This window comes from Cyprinus carpio, chromosome B2 (assembly GCF_018340385.1).
Source record: "Cyprinus carpio isolate SPL01 chromosome B2, ASM1834038v1, whole genome shotgun sequence".
Lineage (NCBI taxonomy): Eukaryota > Metazoa > Chordata > Actinopteri > Cypriniformes > Cyprinidae > Cyprinus > Cyprinus carpio.
The window spans coordinates 29,436,536-29,451,152 of record NC_056598.1 but is presented as its reverse complement, the minus strand read 5'-3'; the positions used below and the strand labels follow the sequence as shown (position 1 = coordinate 29,451,152).

Genomic DNA, 14,617 nt, shown 5'->3' with positions numbered 1-14,617 from the left:
ACGGCCATACGGATTACACAGAGTTCTTTACTATTAGCTAGAGATGATCAGTTCAGGTGCCGCTAGGGATCTGTCGCGTCACGTTTACAAGCACCAAAAACGGTATTCATTGTTTGAATTTCATAATAAAATTGACAGAATCTGAGAGCTGAGATTGTCGGTCTCTGTGTCCTCTTTGCTTCGTGATTTTTCTGTGCGTGAGAAAATGGATGTGTGGTGTGAGAGCGTGTGAAAAGCGTCAATTGCGTGTGTCTCACATTTTATTGCATTTGTATTAGTTTGAAGAGTAAAAAAAATCTGTGGGTCTTAACGCAATTACAATCGGCAAGTCGGTCGGACAAAAAGGGGGAAAAAAATAATTAATTGGGTCAGTCCTAAATTGACAGGGTCGGTCAGTTATGGCAAACAAGAATATTTTTAAGGATGGCCTAATAGTTATTTGAAACTTGTGAAGCTTGTGAACATATTAACAACACAGCTAGTAATGACAGCGTTCGGTTTTATTGTTGTCATCAATTAATACACTTCTTAATTACAATACATTACATATTTATACATTATTACATTATGTTGTCAATAAATTACCTTTATCAGTAAGTTTTGGCCTGACATCATCTACCCAATTTTCCCTTTCACCAGACATTTTCTTTAATGAGCAGGATCCGCTTTCATTGAAATGTCATTAGAGGGCACCGGCAAGTGTCACACCGTCAGTTTTTGTTTAGATAATATATGTGTGTGTTCTGTGTACTTTTATTATGTATATATAAATATATTTTGAAAATATTTACGTCTATATTTATATTCATATAATTTACATTATAAATAAATATATTTAATATATAAAAAAAATCTGAAATATATACATGCATGTGTGTGTGTATTTATATATACATAATAAATATACACAGTACATATATTATGTAAACAAAAACTTTTATTTTGGATGTGATTAATCGCGATTAATCATTTGACATCACTTCTGTCACATATGTATATATATTATTAACAATAATTTCATTATATTAAATTTCATTCTTTCATGATCTTACACTTTTAATGCATTTTTAATATCAATTTTATGTTATTAAAGTTTAAGGCAAGTAATGACATTCAGAGAAAAGCAATGCATGTCAGATAGTCAGTAACTGCAGTGCTTTCTTGAGAATAACTCACTTCATTACTTTTCCAGCTACTTCTGTATTTCCATCAAGCATGTGATGACATCCGAAGATAACCAAGGCTTTACAGAAACGCACGGGAAATACTTTCAGCGTTTACCATCTTAACTAGTGCAGCACATTAAACTGTCAGCTGTTTCAGGAAGTCAGAGGCACTGCAAGGACACTTGGAATCGTATCTGTCTTAAAGTTGAGAGGGAGATGGACGAGGCACTGACCTCGGGTCTGAAACTGTGGGGCCTGGTGTATCTACTGAGTCCAGGGCCTCCCCTGGCTGTGACGGAGCCCTTAGCGGCGCCCTGTCCCTGTCCAGGGGCCTCCGGGACACTCTGCCGCTCTAGGCGCCACTCCTGCTCCTCCCTGCGCACGTACTGTGAGTGAGGAGGGGAGGAAAGGGTCCGGGAGGAGGAGACAGAGGGAGGTGCGTGGGGATCGGTGAACGACAAACAGAATCCACACACACAAGACGAGAAAGAGTGGAGGGGGAAAATAAAACTCAATGTGGGTTTAAGCGAAACTCAGAGTGTGAAATGCAAGGGTGAGGGGTCATCGACACACACACTGTATTCAAAAAATGATTATGAATTAAAAAACAATGATCGAATGGAAAACAGAAAGAAAGAAAGAAAGAAAGAGAGAGCCAGTAGGCTACAAGACAAAGAAAAGCGCAAAAAGAAACACCAACTTAAAGATGATGGCGTAGGAGAGAGACGAGAAGAGAACGAGAATGAGGAGGAACAGAATCATGGGCTGAAACATCTGGGAACGAAATGAGGGACAAAGAGAGAAGAAGGGAAGGGCCAAGGGGAAAAAAGAATGCAAAACACTGGTTATGAAGCGCATGCGATGGGGATACATGAGTCTTACAACCAATAACCCAAAATGTGCAGTGACTGACAGCTGACGCTAATAGTGTGTCGTGCCAAATCCAGCACCCGGTCAAAACCCTAATGATTAAACCAGTCCACTGCCTTAAAGAACTGGGTGTTTTACTAGGGCAATTCTAAAATATAGCTAAAAAAAAAAAAAAAAAAAGCAATTAATTAAAATAAGAATTATAATAGGAATGAAAATGTACATTATTTTAATGATTAACTATGTATTATTTTTTAGTATCAATAAACTATCAAATAAAAATTATTATCAATATTAACATTAAGCTAATAATTGAAATAATGCATGTAATATATTTCAAAATAATTGTATTATTAGCTTAATATTAATATTACAATATTACATTAAACATTCTATTGTTACACAATAAAATAATTATTATAACTATTTATAACTAGTTATAACTATTAGCTTAATCAGTACAAATATGAATAGCAATATTAATATTAATTAAGCTAATTATTAAAGTCATAAATGTAATTAAAATAATACATTTCTAAACATTTATTATTGTTATTATTTTAATTATTCATTTTATTCATATTAAAGCTAATAATTTTAAGGAAAATAATGAAAACATTACATACCTAACAAATAAAAAATACTAATATTAATATTAATTATTAAGATAATTAATGAGATCATTATTAAACTAACAATTACAATAATACATGTACTTAAAATAGTTATCTAAAAATATTTTAATGATTACATTTATTTATATTAATATATATATATATATATATATATATATATATATATATATATATATATATATATATATATATATATATATATATATATTTTTTTTTTTTTTTAAATACAAAAATATATAAATAATCATATTATTAAGGATTATTACTGTATATTAAGGATATTAAACTGTGACATTATTTTAATAATTAATTACATTTCATTAAGTTACATTTCACAAACAGCTCATAAAAAATTGGATTTAATCAAATAATATAATATAAATAAGAATTAATAAATACGTTTGAGACTGTTTTTGAGATAAACGTCCATTTCCTGAAAGCAAAACAATTAAAAGAAAAACACAGTTACATACACCACAGGTTAAAATTAAAGTTTAAACTAGCCTATTAATTAGGTTGCCAAGCTAGTACATTAGTAGATTTCATTATGTTGTTCAGTTGTCAAAAAGTACAGATTTTTGGCATCACAACAGAAAGATACAATGTTACAGTTAATAATATTAATCATTTAATATTATATTATACTGTATAATTACCACTGATGTGTTGTTTAATTATAATTTGATTCCCTGATCAGCGATAACAGAATGATGCTAAAGGCTTTCAGATGAAGCATGACAAGCAACTCTAAGATGTGTAGGAGACTGACAGGGTTTGGATGCGGCACGACAGCAGCATGCTGCTCACAGCGAAGCCCAGCCATGCGATGGAAGCAGCGCAGCAGCGAACTGAAGCTCTTTAATAAACATCCTATATAAGCAGGTGAACAGGCCGTGACTTCATGCTTGATGAAGAGTGTTTAGTGGTTGGATTGAAGTGACGCGACCCAAAGCAAAGAACTGCCCAGCTTAACCGACGGCTTCCACCAATGAACATGAGCCAAATGAGCTTATCAACCAATCAGAGCGCAATTCAGACACTATTAAGCTTAAATGTAAAATATATAAACACGTTCAGATGCTCAGTTCATATGACAAGCTACTAAAACATCAATAGATGTCAAACCCATAGTTACACATAGGTTATTAGTTGGAAAGTTGACTCATGTTATCATAAAGCAATTTCAAAGCACAAAGCAGGAAAAAAGCTACAAGCAGTTCTATGGAGGGCAGCTTTCCGAGACCAGCATATATGACAATTAAACATTTGAAAATCATTCACTGAGACAAAAGACACAGCTACATTATTCCTGAAAATGATCAACCACAGAAAAGTCACATAGAATATATAGAGAAACAAACATTGAGTGTATTCAGAGTGTTCACAGGTCACACAGAGCCTCTGGAGGTTCCTCAGAAAACAAAAATGCAGTGTAAGCACTTCTTATCCACCATGTTTCATATTAATGGCTGCATGCTCCACGTATGCTGCATCAGCATTACCTGTGCAAATAAAAAACTACTGGAATTGCTAAAGGCCAGACCCCAGGTGATTACAAACACATTTTACTGCCATTTTAGTTAGTGTTAGTAGGCTATACATTCGGGTCCAAAATTGACAAGTGCCGGTAAATAAAAATACAAAGGAGATCAGTTTAATTCTGATAACCTTATTAAGAAGTGCAACATGTAAGTATGAAAATATTAGGATCTAGAACACAATGCATCCTCCTGCTTTTGTGAGAAGTTAAGTTTAAGGCCAGAAACAAACTTTAAGCATGTATGCGAATGCTGCTGCAAGCGTTTGGCCAGCGGGTGTTATTAGCTTATAGCAAAGCAAGATCGACTTCATCCATTGATGCATTGCAAAATGTGTTGGCACACAATTTATAATGTAAGTACGTCCACCATTTAAGTGCTCACAGCTGGTGTTCATATATATATGATGCTGTGAATTACACTATTATTTGTAACAAACATGCATGAAAATAATAAACTAATATTGATTAAGAAATACAAAATACTATCAAAGCTTATTTCTGCCATGGAATGAAAAAATGAAGGTAATGGCAACTTTTTAACTCACAATACTGATTTTCTGAATTCTCATGTATTTCTGAGGAAACTCGGAATTGTGCAGTTCTGAGACGTTAACTTGCAATTATTAGAAGTCAGAATTGCAAGATGTAAACTCAGAACGAAAAAAAAATTGCGAGAAGTAGAGAGATGTAGACTCGGACCTCCAAAAAAAGTGTCTGAATTGTCAGATATAAACTCATAATTGTGAGAACAATGATTTGTGAGATAAATAGTCGTAATTATCTTGTCACATTTTTATTCTGTGGGAAGAAATAAGCTTCACCAAAATGCACTTTTATGGCTGTAAGAAATATTTATGGCTGGCAAATATTTCTCAGTTTGCCCACAATTGGCACAGTAAATTTTGGACCCTGCAAATCAATGACAACCAAAACAATACACATAGCCTTGTGAAGCCATGCGGGATATACCCTTAAACACCCCCCTGCCCCAGGTGCGAGACAAGGAGATTGTGGGTAAGAGGATGGGGCAGGTATAGATGCAGGTGTTTATGAGCAGCATTGAGGGTGATTATGCTAGGAAAGGAGAGGTAAGGGCATCTTGGCTCAGCCGGGTGGCGCTCTGGGGAATATGCATTGCTTTATGGGATATAGTATTCCAGGAGATGTAGCCCTACTGTATACTGCATATTTTGGCGAATGTAGTACAACAGGTCATCAGGGTAGTCCATGCATGCCGAAAATTCATGTACATACAGCAAAAATAGCACAAGTAATATGGTGTTCTAAAAGAAAAACTAAGTGGTCAGTTAATACTGGTGAGGGAGTGTTGTTCTGTGATGTCTGCTGGACTTGTTCAACTGCCTGCATTCATGCTGAAGGTTATTAATGTCAAAATGAATTAAAAAGCACCAAACATCTTTTTAACTCTGTGTGTCCTTTTTTGTCTCCTGCTGGTAACTCCCATTAATCTTTCAATAACAAAAAAAGATAAGAAATATCACTGATGTCAAGGCAACTGCATAACCAATTTGCTAGTCAAATACTCTGCATACAGCTCCATATCTAAAGCAAGTCTATTTCCCTTCTTATCTCTCAGTTGGGAGTTGTTTCTGGTTTAAGATGAAGAGTCATGCCAGCCAAATTAGTTGAATTGCTTCCTTTGTGGTGCATTCGGGACTTTCGATATATGATACATGAAGATGCAGAATCAATATAAAGGTGTATGCATTCTCAAAAAAGGACTTTCAAATGAGGAAGCAGCAAAGGAAAAAAGGAAGTTGCCATGTCATGTGATCGCATGTGACGGCAAACACTGAATAAAGATGAAAAGGTCGAGTTACACATAACCTACCTGTAAGTCCGTCCCCAGATCCCTTCCCAGTGTCCCGATGGGCGAATCCCTTGACATGGAGGTAACTGTGGAAAGGAAGCTGCTAGATTCGGTGAGGTTGGGCATAGGGGAAAGGTCATCAACGCGGTCCCTTAGACCCTCCCCTAGGTGGTCCACTTTGTCCATGAATTGCTGGAGTTCCGAACGGAAAGCCCTCATGCGAGTGTTGATGGAATCCAGCACCTGAGAGTCGGGTTTCGATTCAGCAGAGCCCCCATCGCCTCTGAACTCCAAACCTTCTGCAAGAAGGTCCCCTCCCAGGACAACCAAACTACCTTCGCGGATCAGACTGTCCGTATCCGTGATGAGCCGCTCCACCGTTTTACCAAGCCGCTCAGCTTCACGCCTGACATTGTGGAGCGTCTCCCGGTCTTCCCGTCTTCGCTGGGCCAACTCGGTCACTCCCAGTTCACCAGGATCTGAGGGTTTCTCGCCACTGACAAATCCAGAAGTTGCTGTTTTCTCAAACAAGTCATCAGAGTCGCTTTCCCCACCAACAGGACCTTCTCGTTTTGGGTGGAGCAGCAGTAGCCTGGCCGTCTCGTCCTCGTCTGCTTCCCTTCGCCCAGCATCGCTATCCACGTCACTATCCCTTGGGCTACTGGTGCGTATCCCCAAGTGTGCCGCCAGGTCACAGCGTTGCATGTTAGATATTAGCACCCGGTTCTCGTACTGTAGCTTCATCACTTTCCCACTTAGCTCGTTGATTTGGAGTCTTGCGGTTTTTAGCTCCTCCTGCAATGTGGCACCACTCCCTGCTCCCGGGAAAGCATGACCTCCTCCATTACCAGGTTTGAGCATGCCACCATTTCCACCCTCGGCTCCCTCAGACTCCCGGTCGGCTTGGCTGGGTCCAAATTTGAAGCGGTTGAGCTCAGACGTCAGTTGCTTGTTGTGGTCCTCAATCTCAGAGATGGAGCGCCGCAGCAGCTCAGCCTCCTCTTCCACAAACTGCAAGTGTCGCCGCAGTTCACTCGCAGATTCCAGGGCATCGCCACTATATGGTGAGGTAGGGACACTCGAGAAGGGTTCGCGTCCAAAGCAGTCCCTCTCGTATTGGCAGCGTAGGTCTTCGTTTTCTGCCCTGAGTCCGCGGTTTTCCACCTCCAGCTCTACGATCTTCCTTCCCAGAATGTTGGCTTCCTCTTCCACCAGTTTGAGTCGTAACCGCAACTCGGCTTCCCGAGAGGTGTGGGGGCCTCCACCGGTCACCTCCGCCAGGGGCAAAGGGCTGTCCACATCGCCGTATACTGATTTATACTTCTGCAATTCTTGTTCCAGTTCATCCTTCTCACGGCCAAGTTTTGCCATCTTTTTACGCATAAGAGACGATTCTTCCTTGGCAAACTGTAGCTGACAGCGCAGATCTGCACTGTCCTCCTGGAGAGAAAGAAACATGTGAATGTAAAAGGCAATACCATTTAGTTCAAAATGGCCAAATTGTATGAGAACAATCAGCCTGGACAACATATAAAAAGTCTGTAGTCTTTATTCTTCTGTAGGTTCTGTAGTCTATATTCTCAACACGTAGTGTATGTAGCATATTGTGTTGTTCTGTGCATGCTTTAAAATAAATGTTTCCAAGGGGAGGTTTCGAAGCCATGCCATAGCAGAACCATTTTGGGTTCCCCAAAGAACCTTTCAGGGAACAGTTCATAAAATAACCATTTTTTATGTGAATATCTTAATCTAAAGAACCTTTTTCAACTATAAAGAATGTTTTATGCACTGTAAAATTTCTTAATGGAACCACAGATGCCAATAAAGAACCTTTATTTTTAACTGTATATGGCTTGATTTGGATGGAATTGATCTTTGTATTTCTTTGTACTCACCTGAGTTAAAGACTTCTTATCTTTGAAGGTCTCTCTACTGCCTCGCCTCCGCAGAGCAGTCTGAAAGACAAATAGAGGACAGGGCATATTAACAAAAATGTGAAAGTTAGCGACTTCTGAACATCTTCATTTCAGTTACCAGGCACAGAGAAGGATTCAGAAAAAAACTAAAACATTCTGAATAATATAAAAGCAGCATCTGATTTGAACACAGCATCAATCATGAATATCAAGCTTAAGTCGTTGTCCTTATGGTGGATCTACTACTGCTGTCGGATTCAGAATTCCTTCATTTTATCTCAGAAAAAACATAAGAAATACAACACTTAATGCATAACAAATAAAACTGCCAATGGGATTTGCAGGTTTTCAGTTGTTAAAGACAACTCTGGAAACTAAAATGCAGAGAATAAACAATGTTGTGCAATGCTAGTTGCTAGATGCAATGCCCCCACAATGCTAGATTTTTCCTCAGTTAAAAGCTGAATGTTCAACTTAAAGTGCCGTTCTTTCGCACTTTTCCATATTTTAAAATAAAATGTTCAATTGAAAGTAATGCAGCATATGTGAATAAGGACGAACCAAGACAGTAGAAAAGCATTACCAAAGATTAAAAAATTTAAATGACTGCATGTGGCCGTAATACTGAATAATCCAGAGCACACTGATTGGACAGGTTTGGCAATAATATGATAGACAGCAAATCTGTGTAGGGTGAAATCATGCCAAATGCACAAGGATGAATCACAAAATTACATTCTCAGTGTTGCCACAAGAGGCACTATAGCAGACTTCAACATAAACTGTCTTCTATTTTCATTTCTCCTTCAGATAAGCTACTGTCATGGTGGAGCAACAGTTTGAAAAGAACTGTACTCAGCAAGTTAGTTAAAGTCAATTATAGCTAGCTACCAGAAATAAGAACACACCCAATTATTTTGCTATAACCATCGGCTGACAGCATATGATCTCTTACTTAAATCAAGAGTTAAGAAGGTAAACTTTGCCCTGCTTCCTGATGTGCTGGTCTATCTTGAGTCATACACCGAACTTAAATAGCTGCTGCTGATGGCTTGAATCATTTATGGCCAGACAGATGGAAAGTGTGAGATGGGCACAGGAGAGGAGGGAGTTTGAAACTTTTTTATAAACACACAGCAACAGTGTGAGAGAGCATGGATACGACTCCAAAACATAGGAGGAGATGAGGTGATGTCATATTTATGTGCATGGGCTTGAGTGAGTCTGGAATATGGTTACAATTTTCCCATTCACGTTCTGACGCACTCCAATGAAGTCATCACCACTAGTTGCCACACAAGCATCAATCACACAACCAGCAGGAAAAAATGGACATTTCTAAGCATGCTTCGTCAAACGTTACTATTACTATTGCTCACACTTAGAGTTAGTGATTCAAACAAACTTCTCAGATTGCATTGAAGTTTAGTGCATAACTCAAGACGTAACGATTTTTCAAATTGTGTAATGCATTTTACATTACATTTATGCATTTGGCAGATGCTTTAATCCAAAGTGACTTTTGTTGCTTTTTGTTGATTAATAAGGTTGTATACTTTGAATCCAATGACCTTGCAAGCATCTACAATACGTTAGCAACTGCATAGCAATGCCTAACATGCGAAAACATGCTCAGAACATCTTAGTAGCCACATTGAGGTGCCATGGAAACCACCCAGAACAGAATTATCATTGTGGCAATGACTTTTGCAATTGACAGAGAGACTGCAACATGTTTGCATGACACACACAGCTTAATTTACAGAAATGCATTAATGCTTTAGTCCACAAAACACTCTGGGACTAATTCTCTCCATCCCTTGCTAGCATACATATAAAGTTTAAAAACATGTGTAAAATCTGCAACAGTAATGCCATGCATCTGCTCAGGAGGCAACTTTAATGAAACACTTCTAATGAAACAGATATACAATGGGATATTTTATAACATGCATTTCCTCTGTCTTCCTCAGTTCTCTGTCCCTCTTACATTTGCACGATTACCTAATTGGAAAGGCATTACAGCGCGCCAGTACTCTGTTTCCTGCGTGCATGTGTTTCCTACAGGCTTATGTAATGTAACGGGTGTAGCTTAGTAACAATGCCTGATTAAAAAAAACAAAGCTGCAGAAAACCCAAACTGAACCCTTGCAGTTAAACCACACTATACGCTCTCACATGCAATTTGATAAAATTACTCAGAAAATACACCTGAAAAAAAAAGAAAGAAACAAAAATATTCATTTAATTTAAAAATATATTACAATAGAAAGATGTTATTTGAAATTGTAATAATATTTCATAATATTAATGTTGTTACTGTATTTTTGATCAAATAAATTCAGCCTTGGTGAGCAGAAGAGGCTTCTTTCAACAACTTTAAAATGTTGCCCAGACCCCAAACTTTTAGTGTATATAAGGTTAATTCTGGATTTGTATCGCACAATTCTGACTTTTTTTGCAATTATGAGAAATAAAGTAAGAATTGCAAGATAAACTCAGAATAAAAGAAAAAAATCACAAGATGTAAAACTCAAAATTGCAAGAAAAAATACGTGCGAGATATAAGCTTGATATTCTGGGCTAATAACTTGCAATTGTGAGATACAGATTCACAACTCTGGGAAAAAAGTCAGAATTGTGAGATTTTGTTTCTTTGTCTGGTAGAAACAAGCTTGAATGTTGTTGATAGATCATTCATCATCAATTATTTTTGCTCTTTTGTTTCACTGTTGGTGTGAAAAGGCATTTTAAATGGTGTAAATTCAATGAAGTGCATTTGCTTAGCCTAGTGCTTTTCTCAAGCAATATTTTCCTGCTTTAGAAAAATATTTGTGTTTCAGCTTCCAAATGAAATGTTATTTGCTCATCATCCAAGTGGATGCTGCACACTGGTGGTGGTTGAGGAGAGACCCCCCCACATGATTGTAAAGTGCTTTGGGTGTACAACAATACACAATAAAGTGCTATATAAATGCATCATTCATTCATTCATTCATTTCTATGATGGTGAATAATGTGTTTTCAAACGGGAATTTAAAGCATTTCAGAGTCATGAAATTAGACAGAAACACAGTTACACGCTCGCTCTATTCAGCACGAACACAAAGCTTCAGTCATCTGTCTCTGCCGCAGATAGAGGTTATTCTCTTGCCCATAAAGCCAGACCTAAGCTGATCTCACATCAGAATGTGTCAACTGGTTTGGAAAGGCTGACGTTGCATCTGCAGGTCCAGGATCAGTGTTCTGAAAACTCTGCGTGAGGCTCGTCTCCATCTGCCGTCTCCGGCAGGAGGTCTTTGTGGATGAAGCAGAATGCATTCGGTCATTCTTTATTCAACACTCCAAAAAAACACTTCAACACACCAATTAATGAATCTGCACAAAGGAAGAATCTGCCATTCAAAGCAGCAGGATGAATTTTATTTTAGCAAACAGACTCTGATTTTTTATATGCTGTGCATTTCCCCATTTATTTGTATATGTTTGCATAAACACAAAGATATACTGTATCTGTATATGGGGAAATGCAAACATTTCAGCGGAAGCACATTTCCGCCACAGAATAAAATATTTCTCGCAATGCATATGAGCAATTATTCTTCCTATTTTGAGAGTTTACATCTAAAAATGTGGACTTTTCAGACATTTTCAGACAATTTAGAGATATAAACACAATTCTGAGAAAAAATTCAGAAATGTGAGATATAAATTCAGAATTCTGAGATATTAACTTGTTGCAAGTTTTTATTTTTTTATTCAGTGGTGGAGATGGGCTTCCATACTACAATATTTTAACCTAATTCAGATATAATATTTAGTCAACATTTGGATTCTGCCTTATAAGGGAGCTGCCTATGTAGGCAGGAGAGGTTTTGGATCAGAGCTTTTGTGTTTTCTTTTGCATGACTCACCGGTTTATAAGTGTGTCTCTGTAGCCTAAAACCACTCTTTACTAACTGTCCTTGTGGTTAGTTGAACATTAGCTATTACAGAGATGTTTCCTGCTTCCTAGTTCATGTGCGTTCTGCGTCAATGAACACTAATGAATGCTCGGTTCTCTAATGGATGGTCAATATTTACCATCCCACCTCACATTTCACGTAACCTTGGAATCTGAAGATGACATAAGCTTGTACAAACACATTTTTTTATAATGCAACAAGGCCTCTCTCAGGGCTGCTCGATATCTCTCTCTGCTAAAGGCTTGTTAGGGATGAGAAAACAAAAATACGATGGAACATCTCTCAAGGGCTTTTTTTTCCACAAAGACCGATGGAGATGTTTGTTTACAGCTGATTAACCACTGTCTCCTGGACGGCATCAGAAGTCAACAACAGGACCACAACGTTTATGACGACACACAACCTTAAACAGCATTCGCAATACTTCCTGCTTCTGTAGTCTGACATATTTCACACTGAAACAGGAAATTCAACAAGAAAAATGCATATTTACAGGTGAAACTGAATAATAAGGAAATTTGTATTTCATCCAATACAAAAAAAACTATATCTAAGACTATCTCTAAGATGGGTTTATGATATAATAAACCAATTAGTTTTTTTTTTTTATAGAAGCTACAGAGAAACGGAAAGCTAATTGGTTTTAAACAAGATGCCACGTCGAGACAAACAACCAAATACACTCATTTGAAGAATCAAATTAAGACTTGTAATGTGATTTTAAGCAAACTGATATGTTTATCTACAAACTCTCTGAGCTTTATTTGTAATACTGTAAATGTGAGACAACAATGTTGTTTTTAAACCCATTACATCATTTAAAGATCGTATGAAATGAAAATTCATCTGATTGTGTGAACGTTTCATCTATAAAATGAAACCTCATAAAATTCAATTTTTATTATTTATTTTTACATTTAATATTTTAGATTTTTAGGCATTTTTAAATATAAATGTATACATATATAGATATAAAAATATAGGTTTACAAGTCTACAAAGTCTACAAAATTTGAATGCTTACATCTGCTAAAAGTCCATTTTGTTACTCAAAAGTCAGCATTTTAGTGGCACATTTGCATATCAATTGTTTGCATATGCATACAGCAATATTGTAGTTTAAAAAGTAGCATGGCAACATCAATGTAATGGGTTAGATTCCCAGGGAATGCATGACCTTAAATATTACAGAAATGGTTTCTGCTTCCTCCGTGTGCCTTATGCATCAATGAACGTTAATGAATGCTTGGGTTTCTAACAGAGAGTCAAGCTATTTTCTAAATGCATGTTAAAGATCTGATGTAAACAATTCATCTGTGTGCATGTTTCATCTCAAAAAAATATCCTAATACTTTATAACAGCAATGTGAGGGATTCGATTCCCAGGGAATGCATTAACTTAACAAATGTAATGCACTGTACGTTGCTTTGGATCTACCAAATGCATGAATGTAAATGTAAATATTGATGACCACAAAGCTACAGGCATGCACTAAAAGATGCACATTAATCAACCTATGAGGTCTGAACCCGAAACATTTCAGATACAAGCCCAAAAACAACCCTCCAACAATACAAAATCAGTCCGGGATCAGAAGCTGTGTTTATGTCTTATAAATACTCAATCCATCAGAAGAGCGCTGGGCCGGTGAAGCGTTGTGATAGTGTGTGTACTCACACCGACACGCTGACGCTGCAGCCATTCTCCCACAGAATACTAATGAAACAGTCTGTTATTCTCGCTCGATCTGACTGAACTCCATGAGTCAGAACAGCATGATGGAAAAGACAGAAAGCAGAGTGATACCGACATCAAAGGAAGACCAGCAATAACAGATTTTCTGCATTTTGTAAGAGAACAGCAAAAACAGCAGCAATCTCTTTGCCAGTTCATTTTGCCAGTTACATTTCTTTCTGTGGGAGTTTTGCTGTGAGCGCTTACTCACGTCACATGTAGCTTCTAGTGTAATGGATGTGTTTGATGACACGGTTGATGTGTGGGAACAGATAAACTGGACTGAGAAGCCAGAGGGGTCTGAAATATGCCAAACCCTCTTATTTTACTGTTAGTACATTCAAAACTCAAGAGCAAAGTGATTTAGACTCTGAGAAACACTCAAAGGCAATGCATTGTAAATCACTTACTATGCATCAATTATGTACAGTTTGCATGCTGTCTATAATAAAGATGATCAGTGTGTTCTCATTCGTAATACGCGGAAGCATGCATGCTGAAGTGAATGTTCTAGTGAATGTTAAGAGCTAGATGCTAATGCTAACGTGCAGACACAAAGTATTCTCTATGTTTTGTGACTGCATGTTAGCATTAGCATCTACAGGTAGCTCTACTGTTCTGGCTAAATTTAACCAGGATTCAAAAAGTGATCAATAACTAATAAAAAACAGCTTCTGTGTAACACTTGGGATTTGTTTGGAAATGCATCATACTGTAGAATGCCTACTAGAAGTATGCACAATTAATGCATAAAATGCATACTAAAATGTGCAGTTCACTACCAGAGCTTATTGTGCAAGACACTGTATCCCACAATTCAATGCACTTGATGCAGCCTTCAATTTTCTAGTGTGACCAATTCTCTAGTGTTTTCTATAAGCTACTTATTGGTAGCCTTGTGCAGTCTAATTACATTATGTAATTGCATTAAAAATAACAATTGTATTAAAATGAGGTATA

The 14,617-nt window shown here is 37.2% G+C and overlaps 1 pseudogene; it reads right to left on the bottom strand.

Annotated features, from left to right (window-relative positions):
* Positions 1-14,617, bottom strand: part of LOC109064090 — a 58,270-nt pseudogene that overhangs the window by 29,601 nt on the left and 14,052 nt on the right.